General features: G+C 38.3%; 1 protein-coding gene across 16 annotated transcripts in view; it reads right to left on the reverse strand.

The window, feature by feature from the left end:
• Positions 1–23,822, reverse strand: part of LOC309653630 (glucocorticoid-induced transcript 1 protein-like) — a 115,539-nt gene that overhangs the window by 8,692 nt on the left and 83,025 nt on the right. For 6 of the 16 annotated variants that reach the window (XR_014259283.1, XR_014259284.1, XR_014259285.1 and 3 more), the window contains one exon: positions 22,237–22,327. The exons of 5 other annotated variants lie outside the window; for them this stretch is intronic. The gene's annotated coding sequence lies outside the window, so the exon portion shown is untranslated. 5 more of the 16 variants (XR_014259292.1, XR_014259293.1, XR_014259294.1 and 2 more) reach the window with 2 other exon arrangements.

A 23,822-nucleotide genomic window follows, 5' to 3' on the forward strand; every position in this document is an offset into this window, starting at 1 on the left:
GGGAGTGTCCAGAAATCAGGATGAAGTAAACTACTTAGAGAAGCCCCTTCTCCTATCAGTGGACCACCAGGGTAATAAAATGATAATAGGCCTATTTGTCATCTTCTTTTTATAATTTATACATTTAAATTTCAGTTAACATTTAAAAAATATCCAATCAGAATGACAGGCCTTTCCAGAAGTATCAGTTTTTTTAATCCTCACCCTTTTACAAATGTGAAAACTGAGGCTCAGTATAGCTGTCAAGGAATTTTCCTAAATCATTGAAGCTGTAAATTTGGGACCTAAGGCTAAATCAGTTTCTCATTTTATCTTGGCTAACTTCTTAAAATTCTGTTTAGGGACATGGGGAGGGGGAAGGGTAAGCTGGGACGAAGTGAGAGAGTGGCATGGACATATATACACTACCAAATGTAAAATAGATAGCTAGTGGGAAGCAGCCAAATAGCACAGGGAGATCAGCTCGGGGCTTTGTGACCACCTAGAGGGGTGGGATAGGGAGGGTGGGAGGGAGACGCAAAAAGGAGGGGATATGGGGATATATATATACGTACGGCTGAGGCACTGTTATACAGCAGAGACTAACACAACATTGTAAAGCAATTATACTCCAATAAAGATGTTAAAAATATATATATGAAAGCTATACTATAAAATAGATACAGTGATAATATATCTGAGAGGTGGAATTATGGCTGCTCTTTAATCTATTTTTGGATTATTTGATTACATGATTTCTCTATAAAGAATATGAATCCCTTGTGTAATAAAAGTTACTCAAAACCCAAAAAAACAAAACAAAACAATTCTGTTTAGGAAAAGAGGATAGAATGAAGGTTTGAGCATAGAAATCATCTAGAAATCACTGAAGATACTGGGCCTGTAGTGCAGTTTCATTTGTAGTGGGTTTGGCTTACATTCTTTTTTTTTAATTTATTATTTATTTATTATTTTTATTTTTGGCTGTGTTGGGTCTTTGTTTCTGTGTGAGGGCTTTCTCCAGTTGCAGCGAATGGGGGCCACTCTTCATCGCGGTGCGCGGGCCTCTCAGTATCGCGGCCTCTCTTGTTGCGGAGCAGAGGCTCCAGACGCTCAGGCTCAGTAGTTGTGGCTCACGGGCCCAGTTGCTCCGCGGCATGTGGGATCTTCCCAGACCAGGGCTCGAACCCATGTCCCCTGCATTGGCAGGCAGATTCTCAACCACTGCGCCACCAGGGAAGCCCTGGCTTACATTCTTATATTTCGTTTTATTTCTATACAACTATCAAAGAAGGAGAAAGAAGTTGGGTAATATTTGCATTTGCAACTAATTAAAGCAGAATTGCTTTTAGCTTTAACAAAAAGATCGTTTTGTGATCTCAGATTAACATCTTTATTCTTAAATGGAGCCTAAATAACATTTATTGGCTAAGATTATTTGCAATAAACAAGACTGTTTACTGTTTACCATCTAGCAGATGACTATTTGTAAGTCTCACTGAGTATCTTAAAAGCTTATACTGAGCTCTCATTTTACCAGAGTGAATTTAAATTAACTTCAGCAGCCAGAATTAATGAAACCGGGTAAATGATGCAAAGATATTCCACAGGGTATTCTGTTTTAATTAGAGATAGAAAATGTGAGTCATTAGAGGTTTTTTAAAATGTTGCATTCTATTACTTTCTCATATTTTAAATCTAGGAATATAGATGAAAACTAAAACATGTTAGCCACCTTAGTTCAGTTTTTAATGTATATCAGCTCTGAATTTATATTGAGTGAATAGTAAAGAGTCTGAATGAAGGACATAATCTGGAGGCATTCAGGTACAAGTAATAAACTTTATTAGAAGTCGAGTATCTGTTAATTAGCAGGCAGCTATATAACTTAACTATAAAGCCACTACAATTCAAACATTGTACCATTACTACATGAATGAACACATATACAAATTAAACAGAAAAGAATATCCACAAATAGTTCTAAGTATGTCTGGGAAGTTTGATTGTGATAAAGTCAAGGTATAATCTTTAAAATTGATGCCTAGAAAACTACACACCCATTGAAAACTAAAGTCTCTACCTCATACTACATACCAAAATAAATTACACCAGTTGCACATGTAAGAAGCTTGCAAGTTGCCACTTTAGCCTAACAAGATGTGTCTTTTACAAATGTTTTCTCCCACTCTGTGGCTTTTCTTTTCATTATCTTGATAGTGATTTTCACAGAGCAGAAATTTTCTATTTTAATGAAGTCTAGCTTATCAATTCTTTCTTTCATGGATTGTGCCTTTGGTGTTATATTTTAAAAGTCACTGCCATACCCACGGTCATCTAGGTTTTCTCCTATGTTATCTTCTGGAAGTTTTACAGTTTTGTGTTTTACATTTAGGTCTGTGGTTCATTTTGAGTTAATTTTTATGAAGGATATAAAGTCTGTGTCTAGATTTTTTTTTTTTTTTTTTACTATGGACATCCAGTTGTTTCCGCACTATTTGATGAAAAGACTATCTTTGCTCCTTTGTATTGCCTTTGTTCTTTTGCCAAAGATCGGTTGACTGTATTTATGTGGGTCTATTTTGGGGCTCTTTATTCTGTTCCATTGATCTATTTGTTCTTTCACCAGTACCACCCTGTCTTGATTACTGCACCTTCATAATAAGTCTTCAAGCTGGGTAGTGTCATTCCTTCAACTTTGTCCTTCTTCAGTGAGGTGACAGCTATTCTGGGTCTCTTGCCTCTTCATATGGACTTTAGAATCAGTTTGCCAATATCCATAAAATAACTTGCTGGGATTTTGATTGGGATCGCACTGAGTTTCTATACATTAAGTCAGAAAGAACTGACATTTTGATAATACCGAGTCTTCCTATTCATGAACATGCAGTATCTCTCCATTTATTTAGTTATTCTTTGACTTCATTCATCATGGTTTTGTAGTTTTCCTCCTATAGAGGTTGTACTTATTTTATTAGATTTATACTGAAGTATTACATTTTTGGCAGTGCTAATGTAAATAGTGTGGGTTTTTTCTTTTAACCTATTCCACTTGTTCATTATTGGTATATAGGAAAGTAATTGCCTTTTGTACATTAACCTTGGATCCTGCAACCTTGCTATAATCACTTATTAGCTACAGGAGTTTTGGGTCAACTCTTTAAGATTTTCTACATAGATGATCATGTCATCTGTGAACAAAGACAGCTTTATGTCTTCCTTCTCAATCTGTACACTTTTATTTCCTTTTCTTGCCTTATTGCATTAGCAAGGACTTGCAGCACAATATTGAAAAGTTATAATAAAGGAGGACATCCTTGCCTTGTGCTTAATCTTAGTGGGAAAGCACTGAGTTTCTCTCCAGTAAGTATGATGTTAGCTATTGGTTTTTTGTAGATCGTATTTATCACGTTAAGAAAGTCCCTCTCTATTCCTAGTTTACTGAGAGTTTTTCTCATGACTGCATGCTGGATTTTGTCAAATGCTTCTTCTGCATGTATTTATATGGTTTTTTTTTTTCCTTTTTTGTCTTGGATGGATATTAATTAATTTTCAAGTGTTGAACCAGCCTTACATACCTGACACAAATCCCGTTTGGTCATGGTATGTAATTGTTTTTATACTTTTTTGCCTTCAATTTGCTAACATTTTGTTGAGAATCTCTGACACAATTTTTATCACATTTCTACTCTAAAAGGTTTGGGAGTCTAACGAATTTAAGCTATTAATTAGTCTTATCAAACTGTGCTTTTTATTCAAAGATACACCATAGCAGAACCCTGAGGGAATGGATGGTGAATGGTAAGGCCCGAATTTACACTTCTTTTATTCTTTATACCCTGAACCCGTCTCTCAACAAGTGTTTACGGCTGATGTTTATTTTTTTGGAAATTAGACATAGCTCACTCCATTCATTCATTCAACAGATTCTACAGCAGAAGGGAGGCTTCTAAGGAGGTAGTGTGTATTAGTGGGGCTGCAGGTTATTACAGGGAATCCAAGCAAGGCCTCATAATGGAGATGGTGATATTTGAGAAAAGACCTAAAAAAGTGAGTGGATGAGTACTGTAGATAGTAAAGAGAACAGCAATTCAGGTAAAGGGAACAGCAAGTGAAAATGTCTGCCTACTATACTTGTTGAACATCAAGGACTAAAGAGTATAAGGTGTTTGGAAAAGAGTGAGCAAGGAGTAGAGGTAGAGGAGATGAGATCAAATATATAATGTGGAGGGTAATCATGTAGCAACTTTCCAGCATTTTAAGAACTTCAGCTTCAACTATGATGAAGGGGAAGACACTGAAGTCACATAATTCTTCTGACTTAGATTCTCAAAGGGTTCTCTGGCCACTGTGTTAAGGACACATTTCAGAGGGATAATAATTAAGATGACAGACAACGAAATCTTAATCCTGAGTGGTAATAGTGGAAAAATCGAGAAACGGTCAAATTCTGGTTCTATCTCAAAGATAGGGCCGACATATTTTGCTTCTGTATTGGATGTGAAAGGAGAGAGAAAGGAAAAAGTCAAAGATGAATCACATTTTGTAACTGAGCACCAGGAAGAATGGAGCTGCCCTTTTCTGTTTTGGAAAGTCTACAGGAAAAGCATGAGTGACTATGTGTGTATTTGATTGCAAGGTATATTAAGTTTGGGATGTCTATTAAATGACAAAACAGAGATATTCTGTTACTAAGCAGTCTTGTTAGGTGGACAGAGTCCGTAAAGGACAACCATCAACCTACCTAATCTGCTCAATTTGAAGACCCATAAAGGACTTTGGGGCATTAGTGTAAAGAGGGCTTCCTTTTGCGTTTGTGTGTATGTGTGTTATTTGCTTTGACACTGTGGTTAGGCTAAAGTAGCACTCTTCTGGGCTTTCATCTTTGGCAACTTTTTTCTCACCAAGAAGCTTTTTTATTGGGTTGACGCCAAATGAGTATTTGCCTGATTCTTCATGTCCTGATTCTTTAACTATTTTCCTAGTTTGGACAGCCACAAATTTGGTTAGTATTTGTTAATTTCACCCTTCAATGTGGACACACTTGAAGCCAAGTGAATTCCCACCACACTGATGGTAGACTCCATCTAAGCATGCTCAAAAGAGCACAGAAGGTTGTCCACGGGGAGGGTACTATCAGAGGCTGATTGACAGTATCTGTGTTGTAGACCAACTTAAGGGCAAACACATACGGTTCTTACGCTTTCCTGCTCCTGATAATAGGCAATGGCAGGCTCTGGATCACAATGTTTGAACCCAGCAGGAATAGTTTTGCACTCTATGTGGCATGACTATGATAAGGGGTCTATATCTTATCTAGCATGTATCTTCTTTTTTATGCTACACAAATACAAGGCTGTCACTTTCTGAGACAATAAACTTTCTCTGGCTGTGACAGATTCAAAGCAGACGCCAAGTTAGAAACATTTCTGAATTAGGTGATTTGGGTTCCCTGACCAGGTTAAAAAAACAAAACAAAACTGTTTTTCTTCTTGGTTTCACATTTAAACAATATGAGTTAGTCTAAACTATATGACCAAAAAATAGAACTACTAAAATAACAGGCCCTTATCATTATTATTTTGATATAATAAATAATAGAGGGATATTGTTTTACTAATAATTATCAGCATTTAGTAATGACAAGCCAAACATTAAGCCTTTAGGAAATTTGTGAACTCCTTCATGTCTCACAATAACTGTCAGATTGGTACCAGTATTTATCACCATTGATGAAGAAACTCAGTTTCAGAGGAAGACACTGAGGCACAGAGAGGGTAAATGTAACTTGTCCATAATTGCCCGAGCTGCTATGCTAGTCTGCTTCATCAACCACTATCACCACTATCACATTTCTTTAATTGGACTTTAGATTCAGATAAACAATTTTTCCTGGTTGCAAGGAAATCATTTAACAAGCCCAGATTGCAAAGCTTGAAATGCAAGTCTGAGCCCAAATCTGAGAACCCTAAACCATGTGATCACTAAAAATACTGAGTATCAATTCTGAGCCTTCTAGTATGAGTTTGCATTTAAAATAACAGGTCCAATTAGGAATAAGTGTACAAATGGCATTCTAGGAGGGACTATATCCAACAGGTGTTTTAAATTCCTTTAGTGGCAATGAAAAAGTATGAAGGCATTTCCTGCAATACTAAATGAGCTGATTTCCTTTTGGTGGGTAAACACTGAACTTTGTATACAAAACTTAACCTGAAAGTATTTTCTAAGTATCCTGCTATTACTCTACTCAAAGTTAGCCTTGTTATCTCCTTTAACAAACAAGAATGGTAAGACACAGTCTCAGTCAGTATAGTACGGATAAATCATTTGCAGTCTTGGGGAAACTTGTACCTTAACGAGTGTCTTCTATTTGGGGAAGACAGGAATTCACAATTGCCATTCTCTATGCATATTATTGCCATATAAACTAACTCCAGCAAAAGAAAGCTATAGTTAGGTAGATCCTTTCATAAAGTGATGCAGTCACTCAGGAATACTTTATAACCTAAACCGACTGGACAGTCGGTAACCAATGAATTATCCTAATGCTGATTCATCTGAGAGGTCCTTTATTCCAATGACTTTCACTGCTATCCTTCTCTTTTCCTTTTGGGATTAAGAACTATGCATAAAGTCTTACTTACTCTAAGGTGCACCTTGTACCTCTCCTGTCATACAACTCGTCACTTTCCCCATCATATGGCACCAAATGCCAAAAAGAAATCTGAGCACTCTGCGGTCATGGCACAGGTATTTCTAAAGAGATGAACACCTGTTCAAAAATCACTAATCCGAGAATAAATATATGGGGAAATGAACTGGGGACATGAATGGAATCAACTGAAACTGTGAGAGGCCAGCAGGGCAGATATGTGTGCCTGTATGTGCCTTAACGAATAATGTTCTCTATGAGAAAAAATGCTTTATTGCCCCAAACTTTAATCCAATTAATATCTGGGAATATATTTCAAGACCACTTGTATATATGTGTATGTACATAATGTTAGCATTGTATATTATTTGTGTTATGTTCTCCCTTCTATTCATGGGAACATGTTGCCTTTAAAGTTTAACCTTTCTTGTTGATTTTGCACATGGATGAAGGTTCACACAGTAAGATAAGTTCAAGGATTTCTTTCTCCAATATCATTGATATGAATTCCTATTACTTAATTTCTTTATGATAGATTTTCAGATGACAGTCCAAGATAGTTCTGCCAATGGAAATCACAGGACTACCAAATATGGAAAAGACTTTGGAACACTTACAGTGTGTTTTCATGGTCTGCATCAGAATTCTACAGAAGGCTTTTGGTTGAATTGGCAGTGAAATGAGAATGGAAAGTTAGTGTATCAGTTACTTTTCAGTGTGGTATTTTTTCTTTCCTACTATTCTACTATGTATTAGAAATTATGTAAAAATCAGGAGAAGAGAAATGGTTAAGAAAAAATATGATCTGTCATGTTAAAGACATTCGGCACTTACCTAGACTCACAGGTAACATGAGAGAACATGAGAGCTGGCTTGTGAGAACTAACCTTGTTCCAATTCCCTCACTGTCTTTATGAAAAGCTTTGAGGCTCAAAGAAGGAAGTGACCCTGCCAGAAGCATACCATGAATCAGTGATGAAAGGGAGACTCCTTGGCTTCTGTAGAGCCATGCCTCTGTGCACAAGGTATTAAAGAAGCATTAATTAAATGCCCCTTTACCTAACAACGTGGAGCTTAATCATAAGGTTTGGGCTTCTTGTCTCTTCTTTTGCTTTCTATTTTACATCCTTGGGGGCCTTAATTTTTAGTTGCTCTCTTGAACTGGATTTACAAGACATTTATTTTCACTAGCCCTTATTGTTTTGGATTGTAGGTTGAATTTTTACGAAGTTGGGGAAGGATACTGAACTGCCAAAAGTTAACAGATTATTGGCAAAGAGATAAAAATAATTATAATGCCAATTTCCCTGGGTATTCCCCGTGTACTTTAGGGGTAAAAATAGTATTTGTAAAGTGATTTCAAAATGTGCAAATATTACCTGTGGGACATAACCTACTGGTTAAGAGCACTAACTCTGAAATTAATTTGCCTGGATCTTTTTTCCCCAGCTCCACCACTTATTAGTGGTGGGACTTCAGGAGTGTTACTTCTTTGTGTTTCGCTTCCTCTTTGAAAAACAAGGGCTTAATAACCTCACCCATTTTACAGAGCTGTGGCGTAGAGTTAATACAGGTAGAGTGCTTAGGAATCCATGCCACTCTTAAGGCTTTTAAAATCAATCTTACTATTTTTGTTACTACTATTATTATTTTGTTAGCTGTCCTTGAAAAAGTTTGCCAGCAGTACTCACGCTTTTCTTTTTGTTGTATATTCTCTACATCCCACTTAAGCGTTCTACCAAACACGAAAAGGCTCTTTTCAGATATTTTACACCTTTTTACTTGTTTGTCACAGCAAAAGTAAAAGGAGTGTGGCTCCCCTTGATCGAACAAACCAGAACTTTGGTTTTCTCCCATTCATACACGTTGGTGAACAGATGTGAAAAAACGACTCCATGGGGCTTTCAGTCTGGAGCCAAACATCCAGGCTCTGTGTAACTCGACACTATTATGCACACATATTGTTCCCTTAGGACCCAAAAGAATCTCAACTAAGCCCATCATTATTTCAGGAATATGAAGAATGCTTTTTGTGAAGTAGCTGAACATAACAGAAATACAAGAAAAGGCAGAGGTGTTTCGTATCACAACTTTTTGAGAAATGCTCAGAGCTCTAAGATGTAGCTGACAATTCCCCCATCAGCTAATGTTTTCAAAATTACCATAAATTTCACCATAAATACATTTTTTCAGCAATGGCAATAACACGGTGACTATATCGCTCAATTCCTCACAGTGTCAGCATTAAATGCATTAAAAGGGTAAGTTAAAATATCTGTCTGATTGCTTCTGACATAACCCCGAGATCTCTTTTATTTCTGTACTCCATCAATTATAATGTGGAACATTAACACAAATTATTTCTAAACACTAACAAGCAATGTAGCAACAAGTGGCAGACAATCAAGGGGAATTTTGCCATAGCACGGTGCTTATTTTGTTACAAGCAGGGATGCAAACCCAAAGGATGTAATTTAGAGGAAACTCTGTCCTGTCTATTCTCTAGGAACTAGAACAAGGAGACTGAGAGAAGATGATTCTGGGTAAATCAAACCGTTTTCTCCTATACAGCTGAATAATAGGGAGCAAACTCCCATGGAAGGTTGTGTCCTGCTTAGAAGAAAGCTAGGAGGTTGCCCTGGCTAGGGTCTTTCATATACAGTTATTCAAGCTCAGACTTGATCATCTGTCAGGGATGCTACAGTAGGGAGAGTTTTGCCATAGCTGTGAGACTCAGCAAGATCACTTCCAACTCTAAAACCTACAGTTTTAATTTAATCACCAACACCAGCCATCATTAAGAGCGACCTCAAATAACTCCAAATCTGTTCATCTACTCACATATTCTTTACACAGTCAACAGGCCTCGAGTGATTACTACATGCCAGACACAGTTCGAAGACACAGAATAAGGGATAAGAAAGGTAACAACCTCTGTCACTGTGGGGCTTGAGTTCCTTGGGAAGAAGTTCATTTAAATACAAAGAGACACCAAAGATAATATTTGTCTTGATTATTATTCTGTGAAAGAAGTAAGGTAATCTGATAAATTGGGACTGAGTTAGGCTAGTAGGACAATCAAGGAAAAAATATCTTTAAGAGATGAGTGCCAAAGAATAGAAAGGAATCATTTATGGACAATTTTTCTGGAAATAATATTTCCAAAACAGCAAATACAAAGGCCCTGAGGCAAGATGAAGCTTAACTACAATCAAGGAACAAAGAGAAGCTAAAAGGTTAGGTCAGGAGATAACCACACAAATTTACACCAGCTGGTCCCTAACTTCAAGTCTACGTGGATATATTCTTGAGGTGAGTTAGACATATATATCAACCGAAAAACAAAAAAAAGTTGACTCCAAAATTACCCTGGCAATTCTGAGTGAGACTCTTTACAAAGGCACAACCATATTAAAGATCACAGCCATCACTCTCCAAACTCCACTCTGGCCATCACTTGCAGGCATTTAACGGGGGTGTTTAATATCCTCTCTAAAATATTGGGCAGGAAGAACAAACATCCTAGCACGTCTGCACCGTGCACCTAGTGTCTCACAATTGAAAAGTAGCTGGAGCTCACCCTGCTGATGGCTTTTCCCGGTTTTTTTACCTTTTATTAAGAGTCCCATCTCTTTTAAGAACTGGGATATATTTTTTGAGGGAATTCAACTATAGGAAAATTCAACTGACAGAGATCATACTGTACTTGACTTTTCTGTTCTTTGTTACATTTATTTGTTGAGACAAGCGTCTGTTCTTAGCCTTTTTGTAATGGCACTGTTAAATAGAACGGACACACAGTACACTGCACATACTTAAAGAACACAATTTAAGTTCTGAAATATGCATATACCCATGGAACTGCCAACACAATCAAGAAAAGGAACATATCCATCACTTGCAAGTGTTTTTATGCCTCATTCATAAAGCCCCTTTTTTTCCCCACATTCCACCCCTCCACATCCCCAAGTGACCACTGATATGCTTTCTGTCGTTAGAGATGTGTTTGCAGTTTTCTAGAAATTTATATAAATGGATTCACACAGTGAGGACTCTTTCATCTGGCTTCTTTCACTCAGTGTAACTATTTTGAGAGTCACTCATATTTTTGTGGGCATCAATAGCTGATCACTTTGTCTTGCTGAGTAGTGTCTCACTGGATGAGTATAGCACAGTACGTTTATTCACTCGCCTGTCGATGGGTGCTCGAGGTCGTTACAGTTCTGTCTATTAAAAATAAACATGCTACGATGATCCACGTACAAGTCTTTGTATGAACATATGCTTTCATTTTCTTGCATAAATATCTAGGTGCAGAAAGGCTGGATCATATGGTAGGTGTATGTTCAACTTATAAAGAAACAGCCAAACTGTTGACTGAAGTGACTGTACCATTTTCCTTTCCACTAGCAGTGCAAAAGACTTCCAGTTCCTACACTGCCTCACCAGTACTTGGTGTGCTTGGACTCTTCTAATTTTAGCCATTCAATAGGTGTGTAGTGTCATCTCCTGGGGCTTTCATTTTCATTTAGATAATAATTCATTACATTGAGCAACTTCATGTACTTATTTGCATCCGTACACCTCCTTGGCAGGATCTCTTTTTTTTTTTTTTTTTAAAGATTTATTTATTTAATTGATTGATTGGTTGCTATGTTGGGTCTTCGTTTCTGTGCTAGGGCTTTCTCTAGTTGCGGCAAGCGGGGGCCACTCTTCATCGCGGTGCGCGGGCCTCTCAGTATCGCGGCCTCTCCTGTTGCGGAGCACAGGCTCCAGACGCGCAGGCTCAGCAGTTGTGGCTCACGGGCCCGGTCGCTCCGCGGCATGTGGGATCTTCCCAGACCAGGGCTCGAACCCGTGTCCCCCGCATCCGCAGGCAGACTCCCAACCACTGCGCCACCAGGGAGGCCCGGCAGGATCTCTTTTTAAATATTTTTACCCATATTGTTAATTTAAAAAAATTTTTCTGATTACTGAGTTTTGAGAGTTCTATACGTGTTAGAGACACAAGTCTTTTCAGGTATATAATTTGTAAATATTTTCTTCCAACCTGTGGCTTTTCTTTTATTAATAATGGCTTCCAAAGATGAAACCCAATTTATCACTTTTTTTCATTTATGGATCTTGTTTTTGGTGTCATCTCTAGGAAATCTTTGCTTAACCCAAGGTCAAAAAGATTTTGTCCAAGTTTTAGAGATTTATGTTTTGATCTACATTTAGCTAATTCTTTATATGGTGTGAAGTAGGGTTCAAAGGTCATACTTTTGCATATGGCTATCTAGGCACAATATCCGTGTGCTATATGCTTCCAGCACCATTTGTCAAGAAGACTATCCTTTCTCCTCAAAGTTGGCTTTGCAGCTCTGTTGAAAAATCAATTGTCCTTATATGTGTGGATATGTTTCTGGGATCTACATTCTATTTGACTGATGTATTATATCTGACTCTTGGTTATAATATATTCTTTCACTGATGTCTTTTCACTTGCTCATGTAAATAGTCTCCCAGTAATATAGCCTTACCACTTGACTGGACATACCTAGGTATACCTGAAATGCGTTTGATAAATCGATGGATCTTGCACTCAAACTAGGGTTACTTTCCAAAAACACTTAAAACGTTGAGGTGTAAAAACGATGTATTCTACAGCCTTCCTGCCTCAACCAAGTGTATGTTAACACATCCCCATGAGCTATTTTGCATGTGTATGGGGCTGTAGAGTCTGGGGAGTATGAGAGTGGTATGTGCTGTCTATCCCAAAAGATCATCATACGAGGCAAAGGAAACATTAAGGAAATAGATAGGAATAGTCAACTGCCAAATGTTAAAATATTTCTCATGCGTTTTTAATATTTACATTGAGATAAATAAGCAAATTATTATAAAATAAAATACAAAACTTTAGAGAATATTTCAAAATGCTCTTTTTTGTCAGATGCAACAAGATACTAGGAATAAATAGAGGAATTTTCTGGAACCAGCTTGTCTTTCCTTTTTTTATCACCATCGAGTGATGGGGTTGTATTTTATTCAGTGTATTGTACATGTGGGTGTGAATAAGATGGAACTTGTCTCGAAAAGAGAAATGAGCAAAGAATATATGTTGTCAACTTGTCTAAAACATTTTTTCATGTTCTGACTCATTTTTCTTTGTATTGGCATTTCAAGGGATTTCGTTTTTTAATTTGACTATTAAAAAACCTTGATAACTTCAGTGAAATCCCGTGAAGATAATATAAACAACTGGAATGGAAAATGAAAAGATGATAATAGCAACCGGCACTGTGATATTTCTTGTCAGTGTTCTTTACTATTTAGAATAGTAACAAATCCCATATTCATTTGACTTTTTGAACTTTGGCCTTTACTTTGGTGCAAGAAGTTCCTTTCACTTTGCTTATTGTCTGTTTGCAATGAAAAACAATTAATGACCATACTTTGATATGATCATCTTAGAGTTGTATAGAGGGAGGATAGTTATGCAACTATTTATATATCTATGGGCTCAAGGAAGTTTAAAGGCTTGATATTTGAATCCCGTGGAATGTAGCCTCCTTTCCCACAGGGGAATGAACATATACATGTACTTAATGTAGTTTAAAATAAAGCAACACCTGTTCGTAGAGGCACCTTCTATTCGAGGCATGTTTAGGTAGAGGGAAGGGGAACAAGAGCTATAAAACATAATTCTTGTCTATAAGGAGTTTACAGTTTAGGGGGGTTGAGGGCACTCAATGACTCAACGGGGATGAGCCTGATGCAGCTGGCTACAAGGTCACCCTTGGATAAACTCTGCTTTAGGAAAGACCAGCCTACTCTTATTCTGTTAAACTCTTTAATGTGGTGTCCAATAAACCTGAATATCAAGCTCAATGTTTGCAGAATATGAAATCAACATATACGCATCACTTGCATTTCTGCACATTAGCAATGAACAATCCGAAAAAGAAATTAGGAGAACAATTCCATTTACAATAGCATCAAAAAGAATAAAATACTTAGGAACAAGCTTAACCAAAGACATGAAAGACTTGTACACTGAAACCTACAGTGTTACTGAAAGAAATTAAGGAAGACATAGATAAATGGAAAGACATCTCATGTTCATGAACTATTGTTAAAATGTCCATATTACACAAAGCTATGTACAGATTTAATGCAATGCCTATCAAAATCCCCTATTTTTGCAGAAATAGAAGAAACGACTCCAAAATTGATATGGAACCACAAAGGACCCTCAATAACCAAAGCAAACTTGAAGACCTCACACTTTCTTTTGAAATGAAGTTTTCTTGTTATTGTGGGTTAAAAATTCAAAGTCCTAAATGTCCATAAATTATCCTCCTAAATTTACATTTTGGTTCATTCTCACTGACAGGGCTTTCAGTGCCTGAGTGGCATTGAGGGCTCCTTCAATATCTCTAGCTTGGACTTCTGTCACTGACATGGTGTGGGCATCTCAGAGCCTTGACTCTTTTACCAGTTGATCAAGTCCCGCATGAACCATGCTCAGAAGGGCCCCACGCTTGCTTGCTTTCATGCTCTGCTATTGCTGTCTTGAAATTCTTAATGATTTTATCTTTGAACTTACGTTTTGTAAGTAAAATTTATGGGACAATAAAATATACGCATGAGCAGAGGAGACATGTGCAATATGTGTGTCTGCCACCATTCCTGCTGCCCCATTCACATCTAGTTTTCACCCTGCTTATGGTGTGCTTTCCATGACATGCTTATTTGGTACCCATTTGGAGTCTTACTGAGTTCCACCAGAATTTTGTGCTACTGGTCACATCCAAGACTAAGTGAAGGTGTTAACAGCTCCGGGAGGCCATGCTTTCCATCTGAATCTGAACTTACTTCTAACACAGAAAGAAAGCAGTTGTTTTTTAAGAAACAAGAATGTCCAAGGAATCTTATCATATCCTTTCTTACTCGTGTTACTTCCCAATATTAGCCAAACACTTCTGCTGAAAAAGATGAAAAAGAGAACAGAGAACAACCCATAGAACCCTTTTAGGGCTCACCCTAATCTAGTATGATGTCATCTTATCTCGATTCTAGCTGAAAAAAGAATTTACTTGGGCACATTCACAGGTTCCAGGTGAACATGAATTTGGGGAGGACACTATGCACCCCAGTGCAAATACTTTCAACAACACTTTTTCTTTGCAGTTTGAACAAGAGGCACTGTAGTTTCATTTTGCACTGGAGCCCACACATTATGTCACTTTTTACTGTTAGAGCCCATGTTGGAAAAAGGGGCTTCATGAGACAGCCAAGTGAGTCTGTCAACTGAATTCTAGAATTATCCAGACTTACACACTTTGTTGCAGCAAGTTGGTTCCAGGCAAACCCATGTGAAAGGGGTGTGTCCACAGTGGAGCAGAGAACTTTTGTCTCTCTATCACCAGACTCACTCCCAAGATGAAGGAAAGAAGAGCTTAGCAAAGCATGGCCAGTTATTCTTCCTAACTTTGCCAGTCAAGTAGGTCACCTCACCCAGCCAGTGTCAGTGAATAGAAGAGCAGGGACGTTAAAAGTTATACTAAACAAATTCCCTTCACATGGAGGTACCATTAGGAACGAGAAGGGCAATTGTCACTAATGCTTCCCTGGTTTTTTCAATCTCTTAACCCACTCAACTATGCCTTTAAGCCTGTAATTAAGGGAATATCGCTCTCCCTTCAGGAAAAAGAATAGACCTTTATCAGGACAGTCCTGCTCACACTTTTATGGGGCTACTCATTTGAGTGGCCTCCGGGAACTGCTGGTGGACGACTTAGAGTTTCATCCCAGAAGTCTCTGATATGGGTGAGAAATTGCATTAATTTAAATTAACTCCAGGGCTACTCATATCCAATGATCAGAAGCAACTTTTTGTTCTACCAGCCATCCACAGCACAGCTAACCACAGAAAGTTGATGAGGTTAAATGACACACTAAGGTTAAATACATAAAAGCATCCAGTAATACAATTCAGAAATCATAGAAATGTTGCAAATTTGAAAGTACACCTTTGCCAGTATCAAATTCTTCACAGAGAAATTAAAAGGGCACACATTAAACGCTCTTATGAATTAAGGTCCCAAAGTATTAAAGCCCAATTTTGAAATCAAGTGTCCTTGTTACTGTGGGTTAAAAATCCAAAGTCCTAAATGTCCATAAACAATCCTCCCAAATGTACATTTGGTTCATTCTCAGTGACAGGGCTTTAACTGCCTGAATGGGACTGAGGGCTCCTTCAGTATCTGTAGCTTGGACTTCTGTCACTGACACGGGTGTGGGTCTCTTAGGGCCTTGGCTGTTTTATCAGTTTATCAAGTCTCTCATGAACCATGCTTTTAAAGAGTCTAAAGAGTTCCTAAGATACAATTTGATTTTACAGCACTATCCCCAAAATTTAAAAACAATCTCAAAAGCAAGCCAATCCCCTACTCCTAGAAGAGTGAAACTAGGCACATTTTTGTTCCCAGAATCCAGTACAGAATTCGACCAAAGAACATAGCAGAAACTCAATGGCATTTGAGAGAAAGATAAAGTCTCTTTCGTTTTAGCCTCACTAGGATGTCCATTAGTCTATGCCATTTATTTGAAATTTCTGACCTGCCAACTTAGAACCAGGAGGAATCTTTTAGCCTGACGTTGATTTGTCACTATGAATTTGCCATGTGCAGTGCACAGCCCTGAGCATCTGTCACACGTGGACTCTTGAGTTATCCTTCCTCCTTGATGACCTTGTGGTTCACACTGCAGTACTGAACTGATTATGGCTTCTGTCGAGTGACATTACACCTCCAGTTCTGATGCATAGATTTGACAGTCCTATGCCGCCATGGCCATTTTCACTGCCTCCTGCTATGGAACTGCGTAGACCAAAGGGCTTTAAGAGAACATTTCTTTCTCCAACATAATTGACAAATCCAGTGTCAGCTTGGGTCCACATGTAAAGGGAGTCACTTGAGCCTACGGTAGACCATATGTGTCAATGCCGACAAGTTCTACAAAACAGGTTTTCCTTACAATTGAGTCTTTGTCTCGGTCAAGCCTGCTTGGGAAAAACTGTACCTGAAGAGTAAGGCAAGGTGGACGGCTGCCTGAGACTTTCCTGCCCTGTAAACTCCTGCACACTCTCAAGTCAAGTGCCAGGTAAAGGTCTCTGTAAACTAAAGACCCTCCAGGTGCCTTATTCATTCCGCTCCAGGTATTGCTCAGTCACCTGCCACTCCCTAACGCCCCTTTCCTTTATGTCAGACTTTTACTTAAGTGGCTCTAAAGAAACAGCCACTCTCCCACGCCATAAGCTGCAGCCATCAGCCAAAATCAAAGTATCTTACGGCTGGTATAGTGGGTTGGATGGTGGCCCCCAAAAGGATATACCCATGTCCTAATCCTTGACTGTTACCTCGTTTGAAAAAAAAGGTTTTGCAAATGTCATTAAGGATCTTGAGATGGGATTTCCATCCTATATTATCTGGATGGGTCCTAAATAGAATGACAATTATCCTTATTATACAAGAAGGGCAGAGGGACATTTGAGACAGACAAAAGAGAAGATACAGACACAGAAAGGGGGTGATGTGACGACAGAGACAAAAACTGAGTGATGTGGCCTCAAGCCAAGGAAGCTGGCAACCACCAGAAGCTGAAAGAGGCAGGGATAGAATCTCCCCTAGAGCATCTGTAGGGAGAGCAGCCTTGCTGACACCTTGATGTCACACTTCCGGCCTCTACAACTGTGAGATAGTAAATTTCTATTGTGTTAAGCCTCCAAGTTTATTAGTCTCCCAGCAAGCACGGAGGACACTTATACAGCATGCATTAAACCTTTTCTAGGCTTCAGCAGTTTACTGCACAAACCTAAATATTTTCAAACAGTCAAAGGTCTCAACTTCCCACCATACATTAAAGACCAAGACACTAGACTACCTTCCTTGGCAGTACCAAAATATTTTCCACATGGACATTTTCCTCTCCAAAATGTCTGCTCCTTTCTTTTTATTTCTCAGTGTTCCCAGGTAATGCACCAAATGTTAGGGTCTTTTCATTACCTTCCAGCAAGTACAATGCCTTAATTCCATTTGGTTTGGAATAAATTAGGAAATAAGAGAAAAGAGAAGAGATGGAGGGCCGAATATTCCTGTTACTGTGGATAACTCTAGCTTGAGAATCCAGTTTGAACTCAATGATCACATAACGGAACCCCAGAATTGGGCAGATTTACTAACTCGTAATACACAGAATGAGAGAAACAGTAGACACTCACTCACACTCTCAAGGGAGAGAACAGAATTAGTCAAGGCAAGCATGCTCACTTAATTCTTTTCAAGCTTTCTATATAAGTCACTTGATCACCCTGGGGCAGAGTCAGTAAAGAAGCAGGGCTGAAATGACCCTAAGAGCTCTCTTGACGGGACTGAAACACCAGGAGCAGGAAAGGAACATTCCCTCACTCCCCACCACCACACCCCCAGCAGTAAAAAATGATCATCCACATTGACAATGTAAAAGAAATCAGAAACTACGCTAACTCTGATTCACTCTCAGTATACCAACAGCTAATCAGGAGCCTTGTACAAAAGCATCTTGATTAGTTGCTAATAAAACTCTTTAGAAGCAGACCCCTCCACATGCCTCAAAGGGAAGATGCAGACCTGTATGCTTCAGGATTTTCTCACCAAAACCCCACACAATTTCTTTACTATTCCAGCCAAGTATGGCCTAGCCATACTCTTATCCCTGTTTTTCTTGGTTTAGTAATAAAGAAACATAGATGGAAATAGAGAAGAGATATCAGGTAGAAAGATATAAAATAGTGGGGAAAATAATATAAGTAAAGTCAAGTACCACCACCATTTACTAGAAGTGAACTTTGAGCACCAACATTAATATTTTTTCCTGTTATATCTGTAAAGTGATAATAAGTAATATGTACATAACAATTTTCAATTTAATCAAATCTCATTTTTATAACTAACTACTTCACAACAAGTAACATGCTAAGGCAGCATCAATAGATGAAAAAAGGTAGTCCCTGGCCCCAAGGAATGTCGCCCAGGAGAACACAGAGATATGTAAAAAATACAATCACAATACAGTGTAGCGAGTGCAACAGTCAGGCGTGCAGAAGTGCAAGGGTAGCAAAAAGGAGCGTGTGATCACAACACTAAAAAGAAGAGTGCACAAAAGACATAATATGTAAATTGAGTTTTGAAAAATGAAGTGGGTTTCCCAGGTGCCCCATAGGGAGAAAGGAATTCTCGGAGGAGGGAAAAGCATAAATGAAGACAGTGAATTGTTCACATAATCCAGAAGTGAAGTAGGCAATGGCAGGAGAAATGATTGGACACAGGCGTCATGAATACTTGCATGTCTGCGTTTTAGCAAGTCCATTCTAAAGGAAACTTTGAGGATCAACTCGGGGGTGGGGGGCCGCGGGGGGACAGAACTAGTCATTCCTGCAAGAAACAGTGTACAGTTGTGCAAAACACTGGAACCAGTTTCTACCAACCCACCAAAAAAAACGACTTCAAAGGCAACGTGGTTATCACAGGAAGGGCTTGTTTTTGTGTTTTTTTCAGTTCATTAGGCCTCACTTAAAATTCTGATTCCACAATGCACTTGCTTTGGGATCTTGAACAACACTCATAACCTCTGCAAGTTTCAGTATAGTAAGTTTATGTGATTACCTTCATCTGTAATATCCCTGTGTTGCAATCTTAATTAATTAAGATTAATTCATCTTAACCTTAATCTCAAGTTCAGGTCAAAGACTAGTTCCTCTGTGACTTCTCCTCTGAACTGATTCAAAAGCCTTCTCTCCTGTCCTCATTTGGCTTCTCTTCTCTTATGGAATCTCATAAGAACGTCTACGACCTCTTTGGGTTTTTGTTGTTGTCGTTGTCTGTTTGTTTTTTAATTGAAGTATAGCTGATTTACAATGTCGTGCCAGTTTCAGGTGTACAGCACAGTGATTCCGTTTTCAGATTCTTTTCCCTTGTAAGTTATTACAAAATATTGAGTATAGTTCCCTGTGCCATAGAGGAGATCCTCGTTGTATCTATTCTATGCCTTCTTGACCGTAGCACTTGTTGTCTGTATCATTTTTATGTCTGTTGTGGCTTTGTGACTGAACAGGAAAATTTTCTATTTGTTCATGTCCTGGCCTTTCCTTAAAAATGTGTTCATTTATCTATTTCATATTTATTGACTACATCTTAGACACCGTGTTAGCTGCTTGCTCTAGATGTTAGTAAAATATAGACCTTCCCGCTCAAAGGGTCACAGTATTTGTGGGAAAACAAAAAAGTGAACAACCTATGTCTCAAATAGCTTTGTACTTCCCGAAGAGAACACACCTCATAGGTACAATAAATATATGTATTATACATAAATGTATAAATAGTTAATGGCATTAAAAACTTGAGATAACTGCTTTTCTATTCTGAGGAAATGATGATTATATTTCACCAGGAGCTCAATACCACTCTGAGAATGAGGGCTTAACCCCCATCCTTACTCACTGCATCGCTTTCTTACATGAAAATAGACAAGTCTCTACATACTCTCTATAAAAAGGCTTATCTGGCATGAATTTCAGGTAGCAAGAAGAAAAATTCAAGAGGTTCAGAGAAGCATCCAGAAGCTCAGATGATTGTCTGGCACTAATACAACTTGCTTGACAGAGCTGTAAATCTCACAAAATTAGATGATCTTTTAAGAATTTCAAAACCTCCTGCTATTAATTGGAAATCCTAGAAGAACAGCTTCTTTTAAACTATGCTGATAATATGCTTTACAGCTTAATATTCAGAAGCCTATGTTTTGGCTAAGTGAGCGTCAGGAAAGAAGGAAACTTGTGGTTTAGCTCCATTTACTCCGGAACCTCTGGTCAAAACATCTGCTTCTGTGCTCAGCCATCTTATCATCTGTACAATGGAGGCAACTCTAAGAAAACATAGTTACAGAGATGTTGCACAGCTTCATGTGTCATTGTCTTCATTTGTTTCAGAAAACCAATCACATCTAAGCTACGACTGAAAGAGTGCAATGTTATTTGGGGTCATCTAGTGCAGCTCTGTCAAAGTAAAGAAAAGGAAAGGGGCCTAGAATAACTATAATTTTCCCAAGAGGACACAATTATTTTATGGTAAATCTGGGTCAAGAACCCTGATCTCTTTGATGCCATTCCATTGTTCTTTCGTTGGGTTCTGAACAACCCAGAGAAAGAAAGAGAAATAAAATTCCTATGTGCTGGGTCACTGGTACAGGACGTGGCAAGATTGGAATTGGAGAACTACATATTAACAGGTATCTGGGAAATTCTTCAAACTAATTGAGATATATACCAGGTACATAAAAAACAGTATGTGTTCTCAAGATGATTCTGTGGAATGAACAGAACTGGTAACTGAAGGTGTGTGTGTGCTGCAGTTCCAAACAGGATGGGTGAATTCTTGTTTTCTGGCACCTTGAAGACTCCACCCCAACATACATATTAAAATAAAATTAACATTTCAACTGGGTCATATTTAATTCTGCATGCTCCTGTAAGTCAGCAAAATATTCCATATACCATTTAAGTTGTCACTCACTTTTTAACTTGATTTTTAATTTCTAAAGGTCTTTCCAAACACAAAACAGAGGTTGGAAAATGGTATATGGGAAGCTGCAGAGATGAAATAAGCTTATTTCATTTGGCATAAAGATGAATACCCAAACAACTTCTTCATAGCTGAAAGTGTCCAAATCTGCTATCTTCATTTTGTAGTCAAGGCTTCCGGAAAAATATGCTAACGGATTCCTAATTACCCAAATGCCCCATATCTGTTTCAGTAAGTATCATTATATATTATGGAAATTTTTCTCAGTGACAGAGAAAGACATCCTGGCTGAACATCCCCCTGCCCATGACACAGAGATGATGGTCTCAAGCTATCTTGAAGGCGCTGGAGCCTACTTTATCCGTTACTAATATTAACGGAGGACAAAACTTAATATTCTGTTTGCTCTGTATTTGTTAAATCACTTCTTCCCTTCATTAAAATGGATGGCCCATAATTGAGTCTGTAGTGTGTGTATCATTGGAAACTGAACAAATTTTTGTTGGTTTTATTAATGTCATAGGTTTCTAGGGAGGGTCTACTCAATAACTAAGTCTAGTTTCTCAGTTATCAATAAATTATGATGTAACTTTGAATAAATTAAGCTCATCATAAAGGAAGGATACTGATAGTTGCTACCACCCCTTCACTGAGGGGCTCTTGCAAAGCACTAAATAAAGTAACAGAGGTGTATATGCATGCATATATTTTCAATGATATTTGTACACACTTAAAAAGAACTCTACAGAATGCATTATAAAACTCTTGATGCTGTGTGTCCCTAGTTCCCAGCTCTCTCATTAAAACTACTTAAATGAACAAAATCGTATCTCTTAGGATAGCTATCAGAGTACTCCAAATACTACTTCTTGCAGTACCCTGTCCCAACCATTTGCCTTCCTCTTCCCATTAGTCCTTAATTCAGAAACCCCAGAGATTTGTTCATTAATTTATGAACATATTTCTTCATTCAGCCAAGAAAATTGATTGATCCCTTACCAAATTTCAGGCACCCTTCTTCAGTATGTTTTATAGGCATGTTCAGGAAACACAGCAGTGATCAACACAGATGAATATAGCCTCTCTCGAGCTGAGGGGAGAGACAAAAGTAAAGAAGCAAATATAAAATCATAAGTTTAAATATGTAAATAAAAATTAAATAAATGGGTAGAATAACTAGTATATCAAGTAAGTGCTGGAGAAAAACAGCAAGCAGGGAAGGGAGATGGAGATTGTTAGCTGGTAGGAGGAGGCTGCGATCTGAAAGTAAGTGATCAATGAGGGCTTTCTGGGGAAGATAAAATTTCAGAGGGAACTTAAGGTTGTGAGAGGGAGCAAGGTGCATATCTGGGAAGTGAATAGTACAAGCATAGGGAACAGTCAGATGGAAGGGCAATGAGGCAAGAGTGGGTTTGGAGTATCCAAGGAGCAGAAAGGATGTCAGTGTGTGGAAAACAGAGGGAGCAAAGTGGAGAGGAGAAGGAAACAGTCAGAGAGGAAACAGAGGCCCAGATTTCTAGGGCTGTGGAGGCACTTTGAGGACTTTGCTTTTCCTGTGAAGAAGCCATTGAAGATACTTGGGTGACATGATCTGACCTGTTTTAATAGGATCTCTCTGGATGCCATGTTGATTAGAGACTGTAGGAGAATAAGGACAAGCCCCAGCAGACCAACAGTTGATTCAAAGAAGTGATTTACTCAAAAATGCGCCTCCTCCTCAGTGAGGACGCAGAGCCGGGATCGGCAAATACTGGCCACAAATCAAATCAGGCGCTCAGCCTGGATCTGTGTGACTGTGAGCTAATAATGGTTCTCACGTTTCGAAAGGTTGTTGAAGAAAAAAGGGGAGGAGAAGCTACAGAAACTGTATATGGTCCACAAAGCCTAAGACATTTAAAATCCAGAAAATGCTTTCCAACACCTGATGGAAGGCATCTGGCTGGTAGGAGGTCCTCAGCAAAATTTGGAAGAGGAATACATGAGCCAATTAGTTCCTGAAAACATTGTAAAGTGATAGGTGTCAAGAAACATTTATGCCTTCACCCTTAACCTTCACAAATGATGCCATTTCCATTCAGCTATTGAAAAATATATTCTGGATTTCAAAACAATAAACCAGAAGGCATTTTCTCACATAAGCAAGGTCATAAACAACTGTCAGCTAAAGTTGAAATAGCAACAAATCAAATAATAACAAAAAGCATTTTTATAGATTTTTAAACCTTATAAAGCATTTTCATGTTCATTATCTAATTTAATCCTCAAATCAACTCCATGAGATAGTTATTATTTTCCCATTAGAAATGACCACATATTAAATCCTTAGTGATTGCTCAAGAAAAGCTGAAATCTTGGGTGTTACATCTATTAATGCCAGGGTTGGGTGTTTTCCCATGGGAACACTGGATGCTAAAATCAACAGGGATTTTCAGCGCAAGATGGCAGACTAGGAAACCTTTACTTTCTATTCCTCCTGAAACCATGTTTAAATAAAACTGTAGAAATACCAAAATTAAGCAACCAATAAAAGCCAAGACATTGTGGAAGTCATCAACCACAGAAAGATTTCAACACATTTTGAGAAG

Source organism: Balaenoptera physalus, assembly GCF_965194825.1.
Source record: "Balaenoptera physalus genome assembly, contig: HAP1_SCAFFOLD_717, whole genome shotgun sequence".
NCBI lineage: Eukaryota > Metazoa > Chordata > Mammalia > Artiodactyla > Balaenopteridae > Balaenoptera > Balaenoptera physalus.